This window comes from Sciurus vulgaris, assembly GCF_902686455.1.
Source record: "Sciurus vulgaris genome assembly, chromosome: 4".
NCBI classification, from domain to species: Eukaryota; Metazoa; Chordata; class Mammalia; order Rodentia; family Sciuridae; genus Sciurus; species Sciurus vulgaris.
Genome location: NC_136464.1, coordinates 54,856,708 through 54,880,509, shown reverse-complemented (window position 1 = coordinate 54,880,509; position 23,802 = coordinate 54,856,708). Strand labels below are relative to the sequence as shown.

General features: G+C 36.6%; 1 protein-coding gene across 3 annotated transcripts in view; it reads right to left on the bottom strand.

The window, feature by feature from the left end:
• Window positions 1-22,141, bottom strand: part of MICU1 (mitochondrial calcium uptake 1) — a 204,393-nt gene extending 182,252 nt beyond the window's left edge. For 2 of the 3 annotated variants that reach the window (XM_079137084.1, XM_079137086.1), the window contains exon 1: window positions 22,003-22,141. The gene's annotated coding sequence lies outside the window, so the exon portion shown is untranslated. The remainder of the gene's footprint in view (window positions 1-22,002) is intronic. The other variant, XM_079137085.1, reaches the window with a different exon arrangement.
• Between the last annotated feature and the right edge of the window lie 1,661 nt (window positions 22,142-23,802).

The following is a 23,802-nucleotide window of genomic DNA, read 5'->3' as shown; positions in this document are numbered from 1 at the left end:
TTTAGTGCGCTACTTTCTTGCTTGTTCATTAGTTTATAGAGAGAGAGAGGCTTACTTGCTTTTAGAGGAAGTTATAGAGGAAGACAGGCTTTGCTTAGAGCTTAGAGGAAGAGAGACTTTGCTTATTAGGAAAAGAGACTTGCTACACTTTCAGAGAGGCTACTATTATCAGGGAGGGGTAGACAACACAGACATATGAATGAAGAATACCCTCTGAAAGAGAAGAAAATTTAAATTCCATAAGAGTCATGGGTGGCATGCGCTTTTAGTTCCAACTACTTGGGAGGCTAAGGCAGGCACTTGAGCCCAAGGAGTTCAAAGCCAGGCTGGGCAATAGAATAAGACCCCCATCTCATTCATAAATAAATAAATATCACCAACACTACCTTGCATATCTCTATGCAAATAAAATTTAAAAGGCAAATGAAAGGAAATTACCTGAAAAAACAAAGATGAACAAATTTAACCTCATTAGAGTTTAAAAAAAACCTAGAAAAATTTTCATAGAAAAAATAAACAGTCATTACAGAATTACCCCATTAAGAAAAAGTACAAAGTCCTTATGGTTTCACAGTCAATTCAAACAAATCTTTAAAGAAGAAATACAACTAAAAGCGCCTGAAAAAAGACCTTCATAATTCCTTCTATAAAGCAAATATAATATTAACACCATACCCTGATAAACACAGTAGAAAAAGAGAAGAATTATGTAACAAAGTCAATCATGAATATTAATGCAAAGATATGAAATAAAATATCTGCAAACAGAATCTAACATCAAAATTTTAAAACTAATTAACACAATGGGATTTTTTTCAGGAATATTCTTCAAAATAAGAACATTGTTAATAACATATCACATTAACAGGTCTAAGAAGAGAACCATGATTATCTCCAAAGATGCTGAAAAAGACCTCAAAATTGAACACTTATTCATTCAACACAGGTAAAAGCAATTGGATAGTCATGTGCAAATAATGAATCTTGACCCTGGCCACACACTACATATAAAAATTTACTTGAAATGGAACACAGACATAAATGTAATACCTAACATTTTAAAATTTCCAGAAGAAAAACAGTAAACTCACTCTTGTCAGGTATTCCTTGACTATGACACAAGAACAAATGAAAAAAAAAAAAAAAAAAAGAACAAACAATAAGAAAAAAATTAACAAATTGGATTATGTCAAAATTTATATCTTTTGAGGACTGGGGTTGTGGTTCAGTGGAAGAGTGCTTGCCTAGCATGTGTGAGGCACTGGGTTCAATTCTTGGCACCACATGTAAATAAATAAAAATCCATCAACAACTAAAAAAAAATTTTTTTAAATTGTAAACAAATGGGATTCATGTTGTTTCTCTGTACATGGCATAAAGGTATACCATTTGTGTAATCATAAATTTACATAGGGTAATGTTGTTTGATTCATTCTGTTATTTTTTCCCTTCCCCCCACCCCTCCCACCCCTCTTTTCCCTCTATACAGTCCTTCCTTCCTCCATTCTTGCCCCCCTCCTTAACCCTAACTCTAACTCTAACACTAACCCCTCCCTCCCCCCATTATGTGTCATCATCCACTTATTAGCGATACCATTCGTCCTTTGGTTTTTTGAGATTGGCTTATCTCACTTGGCATGATATTCTCCAATTTCCTGCAAATTCTCCATTTGCCTGCAAATGCCATAATTTTATCATTCTTTATGGCTGAGTAATATTCCATTGTATATATATACCACAGTTTCTTTATCCATTCATCAACTGAAGGACATCTAGGTTGGTTCCACAATCTGGCTATTGTGAATTGAGCAGCTATGAACATTGATGTGGTATCAATGTAGTATGCTGATTTTAAATCCTTTGGGTATAGGCCAAGGAGTGGGATAGCTGGGTGAAATGGTGGGTCCATTCCAGGTTTTCTAAGGAATCTCCACACTGCTTTGTTGTTGTAGATTTTTAATACCATATATCAACTTATATATATGCATGTATGTATATATATATATGTGTATATACATATTTTTAAAATTTTTTTAGTTGTAGGTGGACACAATACCTTTATTTTTATTTTTTTTATGTGGTGCTGAGGATCGAACCCAGGGCCTCTCATGTGCTAAGCAAGTGCTCTACCGCTGAGCCACAACCCCAGTGGTAGAGAGTTGTTTCTCTTCACATTTTATTCTCTTTAACAAGCTCCAGTGAGATTTCCAGCCTCATTAATTTACTGAATCTACTCTTGGTGTAAACACAGTAATTTTCATATTGCCAGGTCCTGGTCAGTTTTCCATCCTGACCTTACCTGCTTTTAAGCAGAATGAAAAAACAGTTACTCCTTCATCCTCAATATGCAGTCATGCACAGCATAACAACATTTGGTCAAGGACTGACCAGGTACATAAGGGTGATTCTGAGATATTTAGAGATACAGAAAGAAAACTGAGTCTCTAAAAGAAAAATGGTCCTGTTGGAATGTGGAATGGGTGGCTTGTGAACTACTCACAAGTCAGACAAAGAGGCTTAAGGAACAAAAAAGAATGAAAATGTATGAATGCCTTAAACAATCCATAAGTATTTTGTAACTTTCCAGTTCCCTGTACGTTTTCAGGAATGAAGCAAAGCAGGAACAAGAACTCAGTAGAAAAAGACCATTAACTTCATGAAGCCAGAAGCCAACATTTGACTAAGCCATGACTCTGTGACTCTATCATCTGATCAATCTCCCCAATATAGGAGATGTTGTTGTAAGATGAAGCCTACATATCAGAAGAGACCACCTAAAGGGGAAACACTATTTTGCTCATTATTTTCCAATTCCCAAGTATAGCCCCTTTGGATCATATATGTTCTACCTAATTATGTACTCTAGTAGAATTTTAAGCCTTGACAGGAACATGTCACTCTTAGACGGCCCACATTCTATTCTGACAATGCATATCTTTGCCTTTTACTTTCTGATAAAGCTCTTCTTTTCTCTGCTAAAACCTGACTAATCCTTAAATTATTTTCCACATCATGGTCAAGAGCCTGGAAGGTTGGAGAGAGGTCCCTTCTGCCTTTAAAGAGATTGACTATGGTAACAGTTCCATTTCCATAAAACTACTTGGCTTAACAAAATCACAGCTCTTAGTTTGTTTAAGTATATACTATGGTGTTCACACAATTGCAAATGACATATATCTCAGAATGTATCCGCGTAGCTAAGAGAGGCATGATTATACTTTTTACATATGCTTGCTATGAAACTACATTCTCTTGATTTTATACCTATTTCTCTGGAATTCTTTCCTGAGTACCCTCCAAATGTTAGAATGCCCCAGAACTGTCCCAGGAATTATAATCTTCCCTTTTTACCCTCTCATCCTAGACAATCTCCTCATATCCTACGGTTTCAAATGCCATTTACATGCTAATAATTCCCAAAAAGATATCTCCAACTTGTGCTTTCCACACAGAACTAAACATATATATAACTCCATATTCAACAATAGTCTCAAATTTAGCTTAGCCCGAAACAGAAATTTCGATTTTTATCAATCCATACCTGTTCCATGCATCTCATTAAATCATACAGCAATCTAGTTATTCAAGCCCAAAATTAGGAGTTTCTTCCTGCCTAAACTCTCAAGCAGAATCTATCAGAAAACACTTCGGGGTCTCTTTCAAATAGGCATGTCAATCCAGAAACCTCTATTTCCACTTTAACAAACAAGTCCATACCACAATCCAATCAAGTTTAGATTCTTGCAATTGCTTCCTAAGTGGTCTCCTTGTTTTCATTCTCTACAGTAGTCAGAGTAATCTTTTTAAAATAGAAAATTGGACATGTAGAGAACAGGCAGATTTACAGTCAGAAAGTGGATTAATGGTTACATAGGGTAGGCAGGTGTTAAATTAACAGAAAATGAGTAGTAAGTGCTAATGAGTTCTAGGTTTCTTTTTGAGGTAATGAAAATGTTCTAAAATTGATTCTGGTGATTGGTTACACACCTCTGTGAATCTACTAAAAATTAGTGAGATATACTTTTGGTGAATTCTATCTCAGTAAAGCTGTATATGATTTTTCTAATAAGCAATTTAATTGTGATTAAAAAACAACTGACACTGAATCTACAATCCATAAAAGGTAGGTCAGAATTTGCAGCTTGAACCTAACTAGGTCAACTGCCTACTAAATAGAAAAAGGAAGGAAAAAAAAAAAAAAAAAAAACAACTTCCTAGGGTTTATATAATATCTTCGGTGTCAAAATATGATATTCTAGGAGAATTCTTTGTCCAGGGACCTGTCCTTTAAAAAGGAAAACAAAAAATGTTTAAGGTTCTTCAGATCGAATTACCACATAGGAGGGAAACCTGGAAATTCAGAAATAAAGAAAGAGCAACAGAGTTTCATCAATTCTTAGAATTTTGCTATAATTTTAATTTTTGTTCCTCTAGGGGAAGAAAATAATTTTCTCTACCTTTCAAGAATTCTTGGATTGAACAACAGAAAAGCAAATAAAAGTTTAATAACATGTATACCCCTGTATACATGGTAAATAACCCAAAGATGAGTAAATCTCTAAAGCAAATCTCAAAGATTTGCCTTAGATTTCAGGAGAACAAAGAAGGAGGAATGTTGTGGGGAGATATCCAGTGAAGATGGGACAGTCAGGGCTGAGGCCCTGGGTTCAATTCCCAGCACCTGAAATACAAACAAGCAAAGGCTGGGGGGAACGGTCAGGAAAAACACAAGGGTAAAGTTTAGTGCAGACTTTACCCTGGATGCTTTCTCCACTGATAACAGTCTCCAATGAATTAGCCATCTTTGTTTTCCTGGTGCATCCCTAATAAATGGAGATTTCCTTTCAAAATGTAAATTTCTAAAGGTTTAATTTTCAGAACTTCTTGTATGTCTATGGTTTTTTGTTGTTTCTTTTTTCTTCAAAATAATCCTTATGACAAAAGGGCATATTTTGAAGTGACATTCTGGTCTCCTACAGTCATATTTTGTCCTGAATCTAATCATTTCTCTATATGTGATATGTCATTTTCCCTCTGAGTGCTTATTACTTGGCATATACTAGCCTGGTAGTAAGGAGTGGGAAGGGTTTTGGGTTGTCCTGGTACAGTCTCATTTTTAGCAGGGACACCGTATCACTGATTCTGGTGATGGCACTTTCTCAGTGGCCCTCCCTCTCCCTGCAATGTAGATTTCTGATGATCTGGGCTTCCTGCCTCTCCCCCAGGGGTAGAAGATTTATTTTTCTTTTGTCTTCTAATCTCAAAGGATCTTCATCTTTCTCTGAGATGACAGTTTTCTATCTTTCCTGAGTGACTTAAGGTTTTTGTTATTTAAGGGAAAGCTCTGAAAAGAGCTCATTGTTTTTCTCATTGTGGTGGATGTTCCCCTCCCATGGGCTGACTCCTTTAGAAAAGCTTTGTTTCCTTCTCTTCCCTCAATCTTTTCTAAAATTACATATACTTATGGTGTGTAACATCATATTTCAGCACACTTACACACAGTGAAATGATCCCCAATCTCACTGGTGAGTTCCTGGTTGAGGAGCATTGAAAAGAACCTGTGAATGGGTGTGAACTCTCCTTGTGTAGGGTTCCAGAAATTCTGTACTCTAAATCTACTTCGTATTGGGCACGGTGGCTCTGGGTTCGATCCTTAGCACCACATAAAAATAAAATAAAGGTATTGTGTCCACCTACAACCAAAAAAAAATTTTTTTAAAAGTCAGTCTCAAAAGTTACACCTGTGTGATTCCATGTTCCCACATTCTTAAAAAGTTACAATAATGGAGAATATTTAAGTGATTGCCAAAGAAGAGTGGTGGTGGAGTGTGTGACTACAAAGAGATAACATAAGGAAGTTATTTAGAAACTCTTCTGAATCCTAACTATGATAGTAGAAAGAAGAACCTGAATTATTAAAATGCATGTATTAAAATAAATGGAACTGTATAGCAAAAGAAAAAAATAAGTCAATTTTACTCGCTGATCATTTTAAAACAGTTTTAAAGTCAGGCTATATACTCTGATTCCATTTATGTTGTGTACAAGAAAAGGCAACAAAAAAATAAGATCAATGAATGCCAGGGGTTAAGGAAAGGGCATGAGGGACTTTCTAGAGGTAAAGGATCTACTCTACGCCTTGATTATTCTGGTGATTACACGATTACATTTGTAAAAACAAAAATAATGACAACTTTTATGCAAGTGAATTATATTACTGGGGTTAAAGAAATGGTCTTTTGGGTCCAGGATGATGGTTTTATTCCAGTTTCACTTCTGAAGATGAATATATGATGTGTATTTCATTGTTATGGTTTAGATATTGGTAGCCCACAAAAGCTCATGTTTAGGGGTGAAATGATGGGTTTATGAAAGCCTTAAACTAATCAGAGCATTTATCCCCTGATAGGGATTAACTGAATGATAACTACAGGCAGGCAGGGTATGGCTGGAGGAGATGGGTCATTGGTAGGTGTGCCCTTGGGGTTTATATAGTGCCCTTGTTGAACAGAGTACTCTCTCTGCTTCCTGGTACCATGTCTCCAGCTGCTTTCCTCCACCACACACTTCCACCATGATGTTTCAACTCACCTCAGTCCCCAGGGAATGGAGTTGGCCAACTATGGACTAAGACCTCTGAAACAGTGAGCCCCCAAATAAACTTTTTCTCCTTAAAATTGTTCTTGTCAGGTCTTTTGGCCACAGCAGTAAAAAAGTTGACTGGAACTATAGGCATGTGCCACCATGCCCAGATTATATAGACTCTTTTTATACATATATATGTGGAGGAAGAAAGATACCTCTTCCTCACCAATCCTAGGTTCATGGCTAAGTCCCCTATAATAAAAAGAGAAATTAATAAGGAAAAAAAGCATTTAAACTTATATAATTAATATAAGTTTTATGTGACACAGGAACCTTCGTTTCGTTTCCTTCATTTCATAAGGAAACTGAAGACCAAAAAACCAGGTAAACTTGTGTACTTTTAATGCTTGAGTTTGATAAACAGCAGACAATCATGAAGAAAAGTGGTCCCACATGATATATACAATATATAATGACAATCAACCATCCAATAGTTAGACTGAGCTAAACTAATCATTTAACAACAAAACTAAATGGCCCATGCATACCAACAGCCATATCCTCATTTGTATTTGTTAATTAGGTAATTCACTCATTGGAATGTCTGGAATGTGATAGTGTCCATAAAGCTTTAACATGGGAACATACAGCAAAAGCGCTCACTAAAACCAAGCACTTCAAAACACTGAGAAAGACCCTAGGCAGAATAAGTTTTTAAGAAATAAGGAAAATACAAAATATTGGTCAATAATAATGCATTACAGCCTGGTGTGGTGGTACGCACCTAAAATCCCAACTACTTGAGAGGCTGAGAGGCAGGATGATTGTAAATTTGAGGTCAGCATGGGCAACTTAGTGAGGCCCTGTCTAATTTTTAAAAAGGTGTGTGTGTTGGGGGGGGCGGTCTGCTGGGAATGTAGCTTAGTGATCACAGAGTTATAATACCCTATGGGCTATCTAATTCAATTAAAAGCTCCAAATCCTACTATAGTACAAAAATGACATGTAAAGACAGAATGAAGAAATCAATACTCAATAAGAATGCCACCTTGCATTTGTAAGAACTCTATACTTTTTACTTTTTAAGTACTCCTGTGAATCCTTTCTAATTTGCACTATTTTCAGTTTCCAGACAAGGGAAATGGGGAACATGCATTAAAATATAAAGCACTGCTGGAGGGAATGTTAAACTGTACACCACTGTGAAAAACAGTTTGGTAGCTCCTTAAGAACTAGAACATAAACCAAACATGGTGGCACACACCTGGAATCCCAGCTACTTAAGAGGATGAGGCAGAAAGATCACAAGTTCAAGAACAGCCTGGGTAACTTAGTGAGAAACTGTTTCAAAATAAAAAGAGCCAGGAGGCGGTCGCATGCACAAGGCTCTGGGTTCAATTCTTGGAGCCACAAAAAATGAAAACAAAAAGTAGAATATAGAATTACTATATGATCCTACAATTCCACTTCTAGGTACATACCTAAAAGAACTAAAAGCAGGGACTCAAATGGACAATTGTACATCAATTTTCATAGCAGCATTACAACAGCCAAAAAGTGGTTACAGCCCAAGTATCCACCAACAAGAGAATGGATAAACAAAATGTGGCATGTACATAAAACAATATTATCAAGCCTTAAAAAGGAAGGAAACTGTGACATGCTACAACATGGATGAACCCTGAGAACATGATTCTAAGTGAAGTCAGATACAAAAGGACAATTATATGATTCCACTTATGTGAGGTAACTAAAATAGTCAAATTCATGGAAACAGAAAGTATTATTATTACCAAGGACTAAGAGGAGGGGTCATGAGAAGTTACTGTTTAAAGGGTAGAGGTTCTACTAGGAATGATGAAAAAGTTCTAAGAATGGATAGTGGCGATGGTTGGTGAATAACTACTAAAGCTACAGAATTGTATACTTAAGTGGTCAAGATGATAAATTTTACATTATGCACACTCTACTGCAATTTAAAAAAGAAAATCCAGGGGTTGAAGTTGTGGCTCAGTGGTAGAGTGAACGCCTAGCACATGTGAGGCCCTGGGTTCAATCCTCAACACCACATAAAATAAATAAATAAATAAATAAATAAATAAATAAATGTCTTGTGTCTACCTACAATTAAAAAAAAAAAAGATTATCCAATCTAGTCTAAAAACTTATTATGAGAAATACAGTAATTGATTGGGCAGAAATTGCCCAAAAGTAGTGTAATTAGAATTTAATAACAGGGCTGTTTTAAAAAAGATATTGGCAGAATAAAAACCAACAGTAGACAGCGAAGCACCCTGGACATAATACCAGTGGGAAGTCACTATGCTTGAATGGGTCAGGGAAAGTGTAGTTAATTAAAACTCAATCACAGCTATAGTTTCCGGAGAGGACCACCTGACAAGCATTATGTGACCTTCAGCAGAGGAATACAAATATTATCAACCAAACAAGAGGGAGTCAGGTAAATAAATATCCAGACTTCGCTCTCTTCCCACCTTCTCTCCTGGTCAAACTCTACTGGACATAGAGAAAGGAAGGAAAAGAGTTTGTGGGCTGGGATTTGGCTCAGTGGTAGAGCACTTGCCTAGCATGTGTGAGGCACTAGGTTTGATCCTTAGCACCACATAGAAATAAATTTTAAAAAGGTACTGTATCCACCTACAACTAAAAGTACTAAAAGAAAAAAAAAAAGGAGGGGGACTCATGGTGGTATAAAGCCAAGTAGAGAAAATTGAGAGAATATAGTGGGGCAAGTACAGAATATCTAGTACAACATGCTGTTTAAATTTTTCTATTTTACTACTCAAAGAAAGAATTATAATAAATATATTTCTCAGCACAAAGAAAAATTTTCGTTGCCACAAAAAAAGAAGTTGCCGGGTTAAGAAGACAAAAGTTTATTGTTTTAATTTAAAAAAACAAAAACAAAAACAAAAAAACAAAGAAAAGAAACCCAAACACTTTTGTCAAAAGAATTCAGTACATGGTGTGCCCCAAATACTTTCAAACATTGATTAAAATATAAAGGAAAAAAGGGTATACTAGAGCTGAAAGAGATTTTCAAAGTTTCAAAATATCAACATGAAAATAAACAGGTCAGAGAGGATGATATTTTGGGCAACTTCGCCAAGAGATAAAGTTGGGCTAGGTATGTAACTCAGTGGTAGAAACTGGGTTCAAGCCCCAGTATGATCAAAATCAAACAAACAACAACAAATATAGCATGATGAAACCTATTATCCTGTGTGTGTGTGTGTGTGTGTGTATGTATTTATTTATTTTGCAATACTAGGAATTGTAGTACTAGTTACACTTCCAGTCCTTTTTATTTTGAAACAGGCTCTCACAGAGTTGCCTGGGCTGGCCTCAAACTTGCAATTCTCCTACCTTGGCCTCCAGAGTTGCTAGGATTACAGACATGTGTCAAAGCACTCAGCCATTATTCTGTATATTAGAATGCACTAATAAAAAACAAAGATCACAGAAGGGGGGAAGAAAGGAACACAAAGCTAGGTAAGTGGAAAAGTGGGAAAGAGAAACCACATCTAGTAACTTCTTATTTGATTGTGTTCTATCATTCTATGCTACAGAAATAAATTTGGATATGCTTAATTAGGAAAAGCAACTAGTAAATAGGCTTAAACAAATTTACAAACCACAGTCCATAGTAATAAAGTTAGAATGTTTAATTTCTTGTGCTAGAATCCCAGACTTCACACAATAACACTAAAGATTCTGCCATCTACCTTCTTAACCAAAAAATAATAACACTTCATTAATCTTAATATAGAATACATAGTACTCAGGAGTTCACCAGAGACTTTAATCTGAGTCTAAAGAAAATATGCAGTCAGTAAAGAAATTATTAATGAGTTAGAAACATTTTTCTATAGAGCATGAAATTAAAACCTCTAGGCTAAAAGAGTGGGAGTCCTGCCAAAGCTTTGACAGTTAAATTGCTTCTTCAAAACCTGAGATACACATGAAGACTACACTCTACTGGTCAAGTTGACTCAAAACTCACTTCTTAAAATGCAATCTAGGGCTGGGGAGATAGCTCAGTTGGCAGAGTGCTTGCCTTGCAAGCACAAGGCCCTGGGTTCAATCCCCAGCACTGAAAAAAAAAAAAAAAAAAATGCAATCTAACTAAATACAAAGAATAGAAAACTAGGTATGGTGGTATACACCTATAATCCCAGTAATTTGGGCAACTTTGTAAGGAGAATGGAAAGTTTGAAGCCAGTCTGAACAATTTAGTGGGAGCCTGTTTCAAAATAAAAATTAAAAAAACAAAACAAAAACAGCTGGGATGTAGCCCAGAAGCAGAACACCCCTAGGCTCAATACTCAGTAATACGCATGCACATACAAATTTAAAAAATCAGGGCTGGGGAGATAGCTCAGTTGGTAAAGTGCTTGCCTTACAAGCACAGGGTCCTGGGTTCGATCCCCAGCACCGCAAAAAAAAAAAAAAAAAAAAAAAAAGGAAAACAAAATCCATAGATAAATTATAAAAAGAAGAAACTAGCAGTGGTAATGATCAAATTTTTAAAAACTGCTAAATAATTTAAAACTTCTAAACAAATTACAAATATTATTATGAACACCAAATGCACATTATCAAATTAACATTTCACCTATTTGCTTCAGTTATTTCTCTATTAAGCTTCTTTTTATGTTGAATCCTTTTAAAGTAAGTTACAGATATCACACCACTTGTCCCTAAGTATTTTTATATTTTCCTGTATGACAGCAGAACTATTAACAAACATATTCAAATTAACAATAATTTTCTAAAAGCTTCTAATGCCAGGATATATTCAAACTCCCCAAAGTGTACTGCTGATTTTTCAAATCAGAATCTACACAAATATTGTGTATTATCTTTGGTTTTGTCCCTCTTAATCTGTAACAGTTGCTCCATATACAACCTTTCTCTACCTTCCCTCACAACCTTAGGGGGTTTTGTATGTTAAAATATATCTAACATAAATTGACCCAATCCATAAGAACTACTATTAAAAACAAAAGGCACTGACAAGAATGAGGAGAAACTGAAACTCTGTATATTGCTACTGGGAATGTACAATGGTGCAGTCACTATGGAAAAAGTATGGCAATTTCTCAAAAAAAAAAAAATTAAACACACAGCTACAATATGATCTACCAATTTCACTTATATTCAAAGGAATTAAACACAGGGACTAGAAAAGATACATAACCAGCCATGCTCAAAGCAGCATTATTTACAATGGCTAAAAGGTAAAGGCAACTCAACGAACAAAGGGATAAGCGAAATGTGGTATGTGGTGTGTGTGTGTTAAATATTATTCAGCCTTTAAAAAGAAGGAAATTCTGGCCTATGTTACAAAATGGATGAACTCTGAAGACATTATACTAAGTGAAAAAAGCCAGTAACAAAAAATATAAATACTGTGTGGTTTCCTTTATATGAAGTACTTAAGTGTAGTCAAATCATACAGAAAGAAAGTAGATTGGAGGTTGTCAGAGGTTGGAAGAAGAGGGAAGTGGGGAGTTAGTGTTTAATCAGTTTGGAGTTTCAGTTTGGGAAAAAGAAATTTCTGGAAATTATTGGCAATGATAGTTATATGATAGCATGAATGTACTTAATGCCGTTGTACATTAATTATTTAACAGGTAAAGTTTTAAATTATGGTAAAATATGCATAAAATTTACCATTTTAACTACTTTGCATATGCATGCAGTACTGGGGATTGAACCCAGGAATGCTGAGCTACATCCCCAATCCTTTCTTTTATTTTTTGTTTTAAAACAGGGTCTTGCTAAATTGCCAATGTTGGCTCAAACCTGTGATCATCTTGCCTAGGCCAATCAAATCACTGGGATTACAGGCATGCACCACCATGTCCAGCTCATTTTAACCACATTTAAGCATACAATTCAGTGGCATTATATGTTGCACAAGAACAGTACAACCCTAAGTTCTGCAGAGAAGAGGGCGATTACACTATAGTCTTTCTCGAATTCCGGATTTGTCTGATTGCTTCCTTATAGTAAAGTTAAAATTGTTTCTCTGTTTCTTTTACTTTCTGCAAGTAAGAAGTTACATATAGACTGGGTGTGGTGGTGCCCACCTGTAATACCAGCGGCTTGGAGGCGGAGACAGGAGGACTGCAAATTCAAGCCAGCTCAACAATTTAGGGAGGCTCTGAGCAATTCAGAGAAATCCTGTCTCTAAATAAAATACAAAAAGGGCTGGGGACTAGACTTCCTTAACAAGACCCCCACAGCGCAAGAAATAAATGCAAGAATCAATAAATGGGATAGATCTAAACTAAAAAGCTTTTTCTCAACACAGGAAACAATCAATAATGTGAAAAGAGAGCCTACAGAGTGGGAGAAAATCTTTTCCACACACACTTCAGACAGAGCACTCATCGCCAAAGTTTATGAAGAACTTAAAAAATTTTACACCAAAAATACAAAGAACCCAGTCAATAAGTGGGCTAAGGAACTGGGCAGATACTTCACAAAGAAAATATACAGGTGATCAACAAATATATGAAAAAGTGCTCATTGCCCCTAGTAATTAGAGAAATGCAAATTAAAACCACCCTAAGATTTCATCTAACTCCAATTAGAACAGCTATTATCAAGAAGCAATAATAAGTGTTGGCATGGACATGGGGAAAAAGGCACACTCATACATTGCTGGTGGAGTTGCAAATTGGTGCAGCCACTCTGGAAAGCAGTGTGGAGATTCCTCAGAAAACTTGGAATGGACCCACCATTTGACCCAGCTGTCCCACTCCTCAGTTTATATCCAAATGACTTTCAGCATACTACAGTGATGCAGCCACATCAATGTTCATAGAAGCTCAATTCACAATAGCTAGATTGTGGAACCAACCTAGATGCCTTTCTATTGATGAATGGATAAAGAAACTGGAATATTATTCTGCCATAAAGAAGAATAAAATTATGGCATTTGCTGGTAAATGGATGAAGTTGGAAAATATCATGCTAAGTGAAATGGGCCAAGCCCAATAAACTGAAAGCCAAATGTTTTCTCTGATAAGTGGATGACGATATATAATGACGGGGGGTGGTGGGGGGGAGAGAAGAATGAAGGAACTTTAGATGGTATATAAGAAAATGGGGTGGGAGGGGGTGGGGGACAGAAAGATGATAGAATGAAACAGACAGTATTACCCTATGTATATTTATGATTACATGAATGGTGTGAATCTACATTGTGTACAACCAAAGAAATGAAAAGTTGTACCCCATTTGTGTACAATGAATCAAAATGCAGTCTGTAAAAATTAAAAAGATTTTAATAAAAAAAAAAACCCTAAAAAATAAAGTTTTTTTTAAAAAATCATCTCTTAGTGGCCAGAAAAAAAAAGGACTGGGGTTGTAATTAGTTGTTGAGTGTCCCTTGGTTTAATCCCTGGTACCAAAAATCAAAAATAAAAAGTTACAGCTAAAGGTTCCATGAAAGTTTAAGTGATTTGGTTAGAATTCTGCAAAGAGTATTTTGTATACTTCTTGAGCCTTGGTTTAGGTTTTCTTCTCTAATATCTAATCTGCCATTAATTCCATCAAATATACTTTTCATCACAAATACTATAGTTTCCATCTCAGTAAATCCAGTGTGGGTCTTTTCATACCTTCTCTGTCTCTACTTAGCATGTTTAATCTTTTTCCTGGTTACCTACGCATATGCAATACACTGTTTTAAAAAACAATCATTCTAATGAGTGTGGGTAAATTTTATTATGTTCTATAACTATTTAATGCCCATTTCCACTAATCTTATCTTCTTTGTCACTTCATAATTTGTTTTTTTTTTCCCTCATTATGTCATATTTTCCTGCTTCTTTGTACACCTAGTAATTTCTGATTGGATGCCAGGCAATGTGAATTTAACCTTGTATGCTGGACATTTCTGTCTTCCTATAACTATAATTGAGCTTTCTTCTGGGACATGATTAAGTTACCTGGAGACAGTTTGACCCTTGGATCTTGCTTTACAGACGAGGCCAGAGTAGCATTTAGTTTATAGCTAATTTACCATACCTACGAAGGCAAACATCCTTCAGAGACTACATAGTCAGCAGACACCCTCAATTAAGGGAAACCATCATGCTTTGCCTGGGTTCTCCCTTCCTGCTCTGCAGCTGATACACTCTTCTAGGCAGCAAGCCAGAGCAATCACAAAGCTCATCTTGTTTGTTTCTCAACTCTCCGGCATCATTCTCCTTTTTGTATGATGTCCAATGTCTAGAAAACCTCTGCTTTCCTCTGGTTGGTTTTATTGTTGTTTTGGACAGTACGGGGGATTGAACCCAGGATCCAGGATGCTAAGCCACACCCCTATCATTTATTTTATTTTAAGACAGGATCTCACTAAGTTACCCAGCTGGGCTCAAATTTTGTGATCTTCCTGACTCAGCCTTCTGAGTAGTTGGGACGAGAGGTGTTCACTAGTGTCCCTTATTTTTATCTGCTTTTTTCACTATTTCACACAGGAAATAGCTGAAAATTGAGAAAATTAACAATACTTCTTATTTGAAATGCATTACAATAGAATCCATCTGATAATTTGTTTTGTTTGGTTTCTGAGGTGGGGGCCCCACTTTGTTGCCAATAGGCCTCAAATTCCTAGGCTCAAGGAATATTCCTATCTCAGCCTCCTAAGTGCAAGGACTTTGGGTATGCATCACCATGTCCCACCTAACTGGACAATTTTTAAAAATATGATTTCCAAATATGGCTGAAATACAAATTTACTATTGCCTTGATCTAGAGAATGCAAATTCATTTATAATGTTCTACAACAGCTGTCAAATAGAATATGCTACAATGACAGAAAATATATCTTACATCTATGCTATAGTCAGTAGCCATATGTGACTACTGAGTACCAGAAACAAATCTAGTGAATTGAAACAATTTTTTAAAAATTTAAACTGGCTTAAATTTAATTATCAATTGATCTGTTTCCTCCACTAGACTGTAAGTTCCCCGGAAAATGAAATTTACTTTTCATCTCTCCCTCCAGTGCCCCAGTACCTGTTAAGATACATGTTGTAAATGTGTGGTAGAATATGGAGACAGAATTTCCTAAATCTATCCAGTAAGTTCTCTCAATGCCAAAGAGCGATAAAGGTTACAGAGTACAGACTTAATCTATTAGACTGTATCCTTATTCTACTTAAAGCAGATGAAATATTTTGTCTACTCATTTGTTCACCAAACACATTCTGACTTCTTTATATGCCAAATTGCAGAATACTGACTCAATCCTATTAGTAGGAGAGTGAAGTACTACCTTTATTTCTTAAAAGTGAAAAAAAAAAAAAAAAAAAAAAAAAAGACTGGGGGGTGAGGATGGAGCTCAGGAGATGGAGCTCAGGGTTAGAGTACTTTCCTAACATTCATAAGGCCCCAATCGCCAGTACAAAACAAGACTGGTGCTAAACATTCTGAAATTGGGAATGTTTATTGGGAAAATAAAATTACTAATGCATTATTTCTGTTATTACTAACAAAAACATTTAAGGAGAACCTCTACATCCCAGACACTTGGTGTACACAAAATTAACTTAATGTTCACAAGACCCCTATGAAACAGTCATCATTTCCATTTTGCAAATGGAGCAACCTCAAATTCACAGAGATTAAGTATCTTCCTCAATGTTAAAAAGTGATAGAAAAAGAAATAACAAAATAAAAAAACCAACAAAAATAAAGACAAAATAAATAAAAAATAAATATAAGAAGTAATGGAGTTATGTTTTAGAATATATATCTATCTAAACTGAAGACTGTGCTGCCAATGTTAGCAATTAAAGTTCAAATGTCCACTGAATATAGAGATGCTGACATTTCTTCCCATCAAAAATACAGTGGAGGAAACAATATTACTTTAATTATATTTTCTCTTAAAATACAATGAACCATCAGAAGAATGCATAATGATAAAAAACAGACATTAACATTAACATTAACTATGGTTTTAAAGTTAATACCCCGTAATGACAATTACTGTCAGCACAGTGATTTTTATTATAATGCTCAAAATGAAGTGGTTTCTACAAAAATATTTATATTTACTGTTCATTAACCATGGTACCTCAGTCAAATTTACTCACTGTAATAAAAATATCAATATTCATGGAACTAAGGTTGTAGTTCAGTGATAGAAAGTGTGCTTAGCACGCACTAGTCCTTGGGTTCATCACCCAGCACCAAAAACAAAAAAACCCAATAATCAATTTTACCAACTGGTCAAATATACAATATATTTAAAGTTATAAAACTGACTACTCCACAGCAAAGGTACTAGACATGTGATGACAATAAATATCCACAGGAGAAAAATTTAAATTGCAAGGATCCTATACATATAATAACAATACAAATATACACTGGAAGCATTGAAATTTCAAGGTCTATGGACCTTCATAGGCATTTTAAAAAGGAAAAAAATCATTGCACAAACTATAGATACAACTGCAAAAGGAAAGCAGGTTCTCTTAAAAATACAAATACAAGCTAAATACAAGTGTAAAACAAGCTGAGGCAGGAGAAATGCAAGTTAGAGGCCAGCCTGGGCAATTTAATCAGACTTTGTCTCAAAATAAAAAATAAAAGGAATGAGGATGTAGCTCAGTGCTACAGCACTTGCCTATTATGCATAAAACTCTGAATTCAATCCCCAGTACAGAGAAAACACACACACACACACACACACACACACACACACACACAAAACCAAATACAAATACCTCTCATTTTTACCTATCCAGCAACCATTCTCCTTCTCTGGGAAATAACACCTCAATCTACCCTTGGGAACGAAATATTCCCCAATTCTAATTCATGTGATGTGATTTAAAACTATGTTCCCTATTTTCCTAATCCACAGTAGAAATAAAATTGAAACCTGGTCACACAAAGCATTATACCACCTGGCCACACCAACTGGCCTCTCTAGGATGAGTGAGAAGACACAAGTCGGTCCAATAAGACTACCAGACAGCAGTTTGCTAGAACAGCAGAGAAAAGTAAGTTCTCTTTCTTCTGTGGTTCCTAAGATTGCAGGGTATAAGCCCAGTGCTATTACTACTATCTTTCTCAGGGAGCCTGACTCCACAGTCTCAACTACTTTTCCACCTTGATCCCCAAATATACAAAGGGAACTAGGGATCTGCTACTAAGGAAAAAGATCAATGTTTAAATGTTATATTTTCTATAATGTTTTCATTTTTCAAATATAAGCACACATTATTCATTTATTTATTTTGGTTCTGGGTACTGAACCCAGGGGCACTCAACCACTGATCTACCTCCCCAGCTCTTTTTATATTTTATTTTCAGACAGGGTCTCACTAAATTGCTGAGGTTGACTTCAAATTCAGGTTCTCCTGCCTCAGCCTCCTGAGTTGCTGTGATTGCACGCACGAACCACGACAGGTTTATCAAACTTTGTTTTTATGATAGGAAAAATAAAACACTTAAAGCACACCGTTCCTCTGTTTTCTTCTCAAATATGATCAGATATTTATAATTAATGGCTTAAAAGCATTAACAGCCACACTGTGGCACACACCTGTAACCCCACCAGCTCAGGAGTGAGGCAGGAGGATTGAAAATTCAAAGACAGCCGAAGCAATTCAGCAAGGCTCTAAGCAAATTAGCAAGACCCTGTCTCAAAATAAAAAGGGTTGGGGATGTGGATGTGGCTTAGTGGTTAAGTGCCCCTGGGTACAATTCTAGAGGTCAGGGGGAGCTTTAACAATTTTCTCATAATTTACCAGAACAAATAAAACATGTACCTAGAAAGAACAATATTTTTCCCCCCTTTGGCACAAAATAAAGCAACTTTCATTTTCAACAGGAGTGGAGGGTTGTGAGTGGTAAACCTTTTTTTAAAACCTGGTTCACTGAGCCAGGTGCAGTGGTGCACACCTACAATCCCAGGGACTTGGGAGGCTGGAACAAGAGGATCATGAGTTCCAGGACAGCCTCAGCAACACAGTGAGGCCCTGAACAAGTTAGCAAGACCCTGGCTCAAACTTAAAAAAGGATAGGGATATAGTTCAGTGGCAGAGCACCCCTAGGTTCAATCCCCAGCACCAAATAATAATAATAATAATAATAATAATAATAAAATTTGTTCCCAGGGAAACCATTAGAGGACAGGAAGTAGATCTGGGAAAGAGAAGGGGAGAACAGTGGAGGAGGGGGGGATATAATCAAAGAATTTTTTTTCTTTTGGTTTTGTTTTTTACATTAAGAAAAATTTTACTATGGAGGAAATATAATCAGGCAATAGAAAATAAAAATATTCTGAAATAAAGCAAACAGAAGCAGTCAGGTCCCCTTCATACCTATCAAATTGACAAATTAAAATATTAATAGCAATAATAAAAATAAGTTGTGGCAAAAGCACATTGACATGAATAAGTCACATTTCATCAATGCATAGAGCATCTTAGAAATCAACTCAGTAACATTTGCCAAGAACCTTAAAAATTATTATATGATTTAAACTAATAAGCTTATCTATGCAAAGGTATCCTGAACTATGTTTATACTAGAGAACATTTGAAAACATTAAGTCTTTTACAAAGGGAGAATAAGGAAGTCTAAGGTGTAGAATTTGAATTATTAAAATAATAGTCTCAAAGAATTTTTGACATTAGGGAAATTAGTCCAGATTTAATGAAAGGTTAAGTGGAGGATAGAAATGTCACATAGCTCATCATATCAAATATTTGAAAAAAGACACATGCACACACACATGCATTAAAACACACTGGAAGGAAATCCACCAAAAATTAGCAATAATTATTTGTTTTTGAAATTATTAACTATTTTCATTTTATTTTTTGCAATTTTCTATGATTTTTCATCAGATGCCAATATTACTTTATAAGTACATGTGTACTGAAGTATCACAATGTACCCCATAAATATGTAAAATTACTGAGTCAATTAAAAATAAACTAGTACTTCAAAAAAGAATGAAAGAATTTTAAATTTGTGACTAATTTCAGCCACCATGACAGTGAAGTCCCTGTATCCCACCCTCTCATGGGACACCTACTCAAAGAATGTTAGTTGCATGTACAAACGTGCCACAATGAAACTCATTATTCTGTATACTTAAGATGCACTAATAAAAATGGCTCTCATGTTAAAAAGGAATATATTAAACAACTCTGTATGGAACAATCATTAATATTTAGCAAGTGCTACAGCTACTGTAAAAATTGCTCAAGAAGTGAAACTAACTTTGAAGTTTAAAAGTTGAAAAATTACGTTTAAATAAGGTTTTACCAATTACACTGCTGCAAATATTTATTGTCATTACAGGGCTAGTACCTTTGCTCTGGGATATTCAGGTTTTGTAACTTTAAATATATTATGTATTTGCCAGTTTGCTACGTAATTATTGCAGTACTATAATTCTAAATACTGTAAGACCTGAAGAAGCTGGTCAGTTAAGTATCTGTTACAATTATTTAACATAATATCAAATTATGAGAGTAATCACATACCGTTAAGTTTTTTCTTAAATAAAGGAAAATGAGTCACACGACAAACCCTTTGGGAATATAAAAAATCCACTCAACAAAGCTGGGAGAAGTGGTAGGCATTAGTAATCCGTCTTACTTGGGAGGCTGAGGCAGAGGATCACTTGAGCCCAACAGCTGGAGACCAGCCTGGGCAACAGAGTGAACAACTATATTAAAAAAAAAAAAAAAAAAAAAAAAAAAAAAAAAGGAAAAGGAAAAAAGAGTATACAGGAAGACAGCTAAAAAGGCTTTTGTTAGCTTCTATCACTTTTTCCCATTTTCCCCAGGCACAGAAGCCATCTTCACTTTTTGTTAATATTATTTGGCGTTTTATGATCCTCAGTAAGGACACTCAGGTGTCAATAACACTTTCTTGACATAAAGAGGTGGGCAGAGTGAGATCCTCTAAATGGAAAAGATAATAAAAGATTTATCAAGAGTGGGAACAAACATAAGCCGGAGGCCACAACTTCTCAGAGACAAGTAGTAGAAAGTTCTGAAATTTTTAGGATAAGGCATTCTTCTACACTCATTACCTTGTCCACAGACAGCCAGCAGGTTGGTTAATTTGACATATGGTTCAAAGACCTAAACTCTCCTACAGTTATCAACTCCAAACCTGTTTAACCTTATGCAAACGCCTAAAACTGCTAGATCACTTCCACACTTGACCCAAAGGGAAGCTTTGACATAACAAAAGTGTATCAAAGAAGCCACTGAAAAAGCGTGATAGAAACATCTATTTATGAAAGAACTGAAAGAGGGCTGGGGCAGTGGCTCAGTGGTAGAGCACTTGCCTAGCATGTGTGAGGCACTGGGTTCCATCCTCAGCACCACATGAATAAAGGTATTACGTCCATGTACAACTAAAACAAAACAAAAAGAACTGGAAGAAAATGTGGGTTTTCCAAGATATCACAGGGAGAGTATTTAAATCTCTTAGATATAAAATGTTTATTCTACTTCTATTAACAATGTTTCAGATATCTAAATGAGAGGTAAAGATTACAGAGATGACAACTTAAAGAACAGTCCGTCCGAAGCTCCTGTCTCAACACAGTGTGTCAGTAACACCCGGCTCGTTCTCAAAACATCGTTTGAATTGTCTACCATTTTTAAATGGAAATATTTAGAATGGAAATTATTAAATGTGAGAGATGGATTAAGGCTGTACTTCATTTTTTAAATTTTTAAATAATGTATAGTTTTTTAAGAAAAAAAAAAAAAAATCGTACGGTGTACCAGGATGGGATGGTGAGAAGGAAACGAGAGACACTGGAGCGCTCTGGGGTGGGGGCGGGCAGAGATGGGCACAGACGGAATGAGATCTCAAAGGCGCTGCAAAAGATAAACTGGACAGCGAGAAGCACTATACTTTGTTTTCTTCCCTTAAGGCGACGATGACTTTCCACTTCTTTTTTCGACTCAGTGATTAATATATTTCCCTATCAGAGATCCAAGTGTAAACTCCCGCACCCACTTCCGACCACATCCACAAATTCCAGGAGAACCGGTCAAGGCTACCTGTGCCTACTGGGCGCCGCTAAGAGGGGCGCCGACACCCAAGTGAAGCCTGCGTGTGGGAACCGACACCGGGAGAAGTTCTCCAGGGACAGCGATAAAGGACCGGGTGGGATGAAGGAAAGTGAAGCAGGGGAAGCAGGCAGGACTAAGGACTCCTTTCAGCACCCTGAGCTGAGCGCATCGAGAAACCTATCCCGCCTAAGTCGCCCGAGCCCAAAGGCTGGCCCCGAAGCCCGGGTCCCTAAAAGCTGTTCGGCTACCCTCTTCGCCTTCCTTAAACAGCTGTGTCTCCTTACCCTCTTCAGAGTCCTGCACTCACCTGTCCACGCTCGAGCTTTAGCAGCTCCAGGGTCAAAGCCGCCCACCTCTGGCAACCATAGAGACCCAGAAGCAGTCGAGACAAGCCGCTCCCTCCAACGCCCACACTCACGTGACTCCCTTAGCCGCTGGGCCTGTCGGGATCTCGGCGAAATGAGTGGGCGGGGAAAACACGGGAAAGGGGCGGGGAGAGGAGAGGCCGGGGGAGCAACTCGCCCCGCCCCGCCCTCGGGCCCCGCCCACTCATCTTTTAGGCGGGAAGGCCGCGGCCGCCCAGAAGCTCTCGATCATTTCTTCTGGTTTTCCCCTCAGCAAGGGGCCTAGGAGTCTGATAAGGAGTGAGTTGTGAGTTTCCGTTTTCGCGTTGGGTGGGCAAAAAGGAGTCCATGAAAAAAACAAAAACAAAACTGGACCACAGGGAGGTGGAAATTGGTTCTTTCGAACTGCCTTTAAGGTTCAGGTAAAATGTGCCCTATTTCATGATCTTGAAGCTTCTATTGAATTTAGAAATTTCCTCGCCACTTCCTTTACTGTATGAGTTGTTCAAGTGTTTTATTTGCAAACTAATTTTATTACAGAATTTAGCCCCTACTCTTCTAATAACATGTTTTTCTCTCTAAGAAAGTGTTTCTATTAGAAATGGGACGAGGAACAATCCTCTCTTGTGCTATGGAAATAAAATGAAAATATTATGATCCTACCATAGAACTTTAAGTTTCCAAAATAAATAAATCAATAAAAATTTGTTCTGTTTTGCAGAGCTGTAGAAAAACCAACCATTGAGCCCAATGTAGTAGGAGAAAGGAAGAAAGATGAGAGAAAAAGAAAAGGCAACAACCCTAGAAACAGAGGATGACAGACAAAACTATCACTGGTTTTCATTTGTAAAGTAGGCAAAATCATATTTTCTTCATTTCTCCTCAAAGATCCCTCCCTCCCTAGTAACCTAAGAACGATTTACCTGTTCATGGCATTGCGCTAGGCCTTCAACTACAGCCCAAAGTTGGTTTACCACCAGCCTGAGGCATAGATACTATTTTTATTCATTTGCAAGTGGGGAAGCAAGCTAAGATCCCTAGTGAATGCTCTAAGTGCTGTGACTAGGCACCCATGTTCTGAAGGACTCCAAGGTCTGGACTCAGTATTCTTCAATCTGTTGTCCCCTAGATATACCCTCCACAGGAGTTAACAATCTTTGGTGATTTGCTTTGAGTCTCTTTCCATCTAGAACCTGTTCTCTGTTAAGTGAAAAATCTGATAAAGTCCTTCCTATATATTAATAGACACACCATATCCTTCTCAGGTAGCATGTCCAATAACGCTGATGATGGGAATTTCAAGTTGTGTCACAAATTACTATAGAACACTTTGGAGACTCATGAAACCTTAAGTAGTAACCAAATTAACTTTCTCAGAGCAAGGAAAAAAGAAAGTTAAATCATGAATATAAGTTGAACAAAGGCAATTTTTAAGAATTGGTGAAATTCAATACTAATTTTAGGCACTACTTAAGTAACCAGTTGAACTAATTATTAAATAGCATGTAAAAACAAATCACTAGTTCTCAAATTCTCAAGAATGTCTTTACACTCCTAAAAATTGAGAACTTGCCATGCGTTGTAGTGTAGGCCTGTAATCCCAGCAGCTCCAGAAGCTGAGGCAGTAGGATTGCAAGTTCAAGACCAGCAACAGCAATTTAGCAAAGCTCTAAGCTACTTAGTAAGACCCTGTCTCAAGATAAAAAATTAAAAAGGGCTGGGGATGTGGCACCCTTGGGTTCAATTCCTAGTACCAAAAAAAA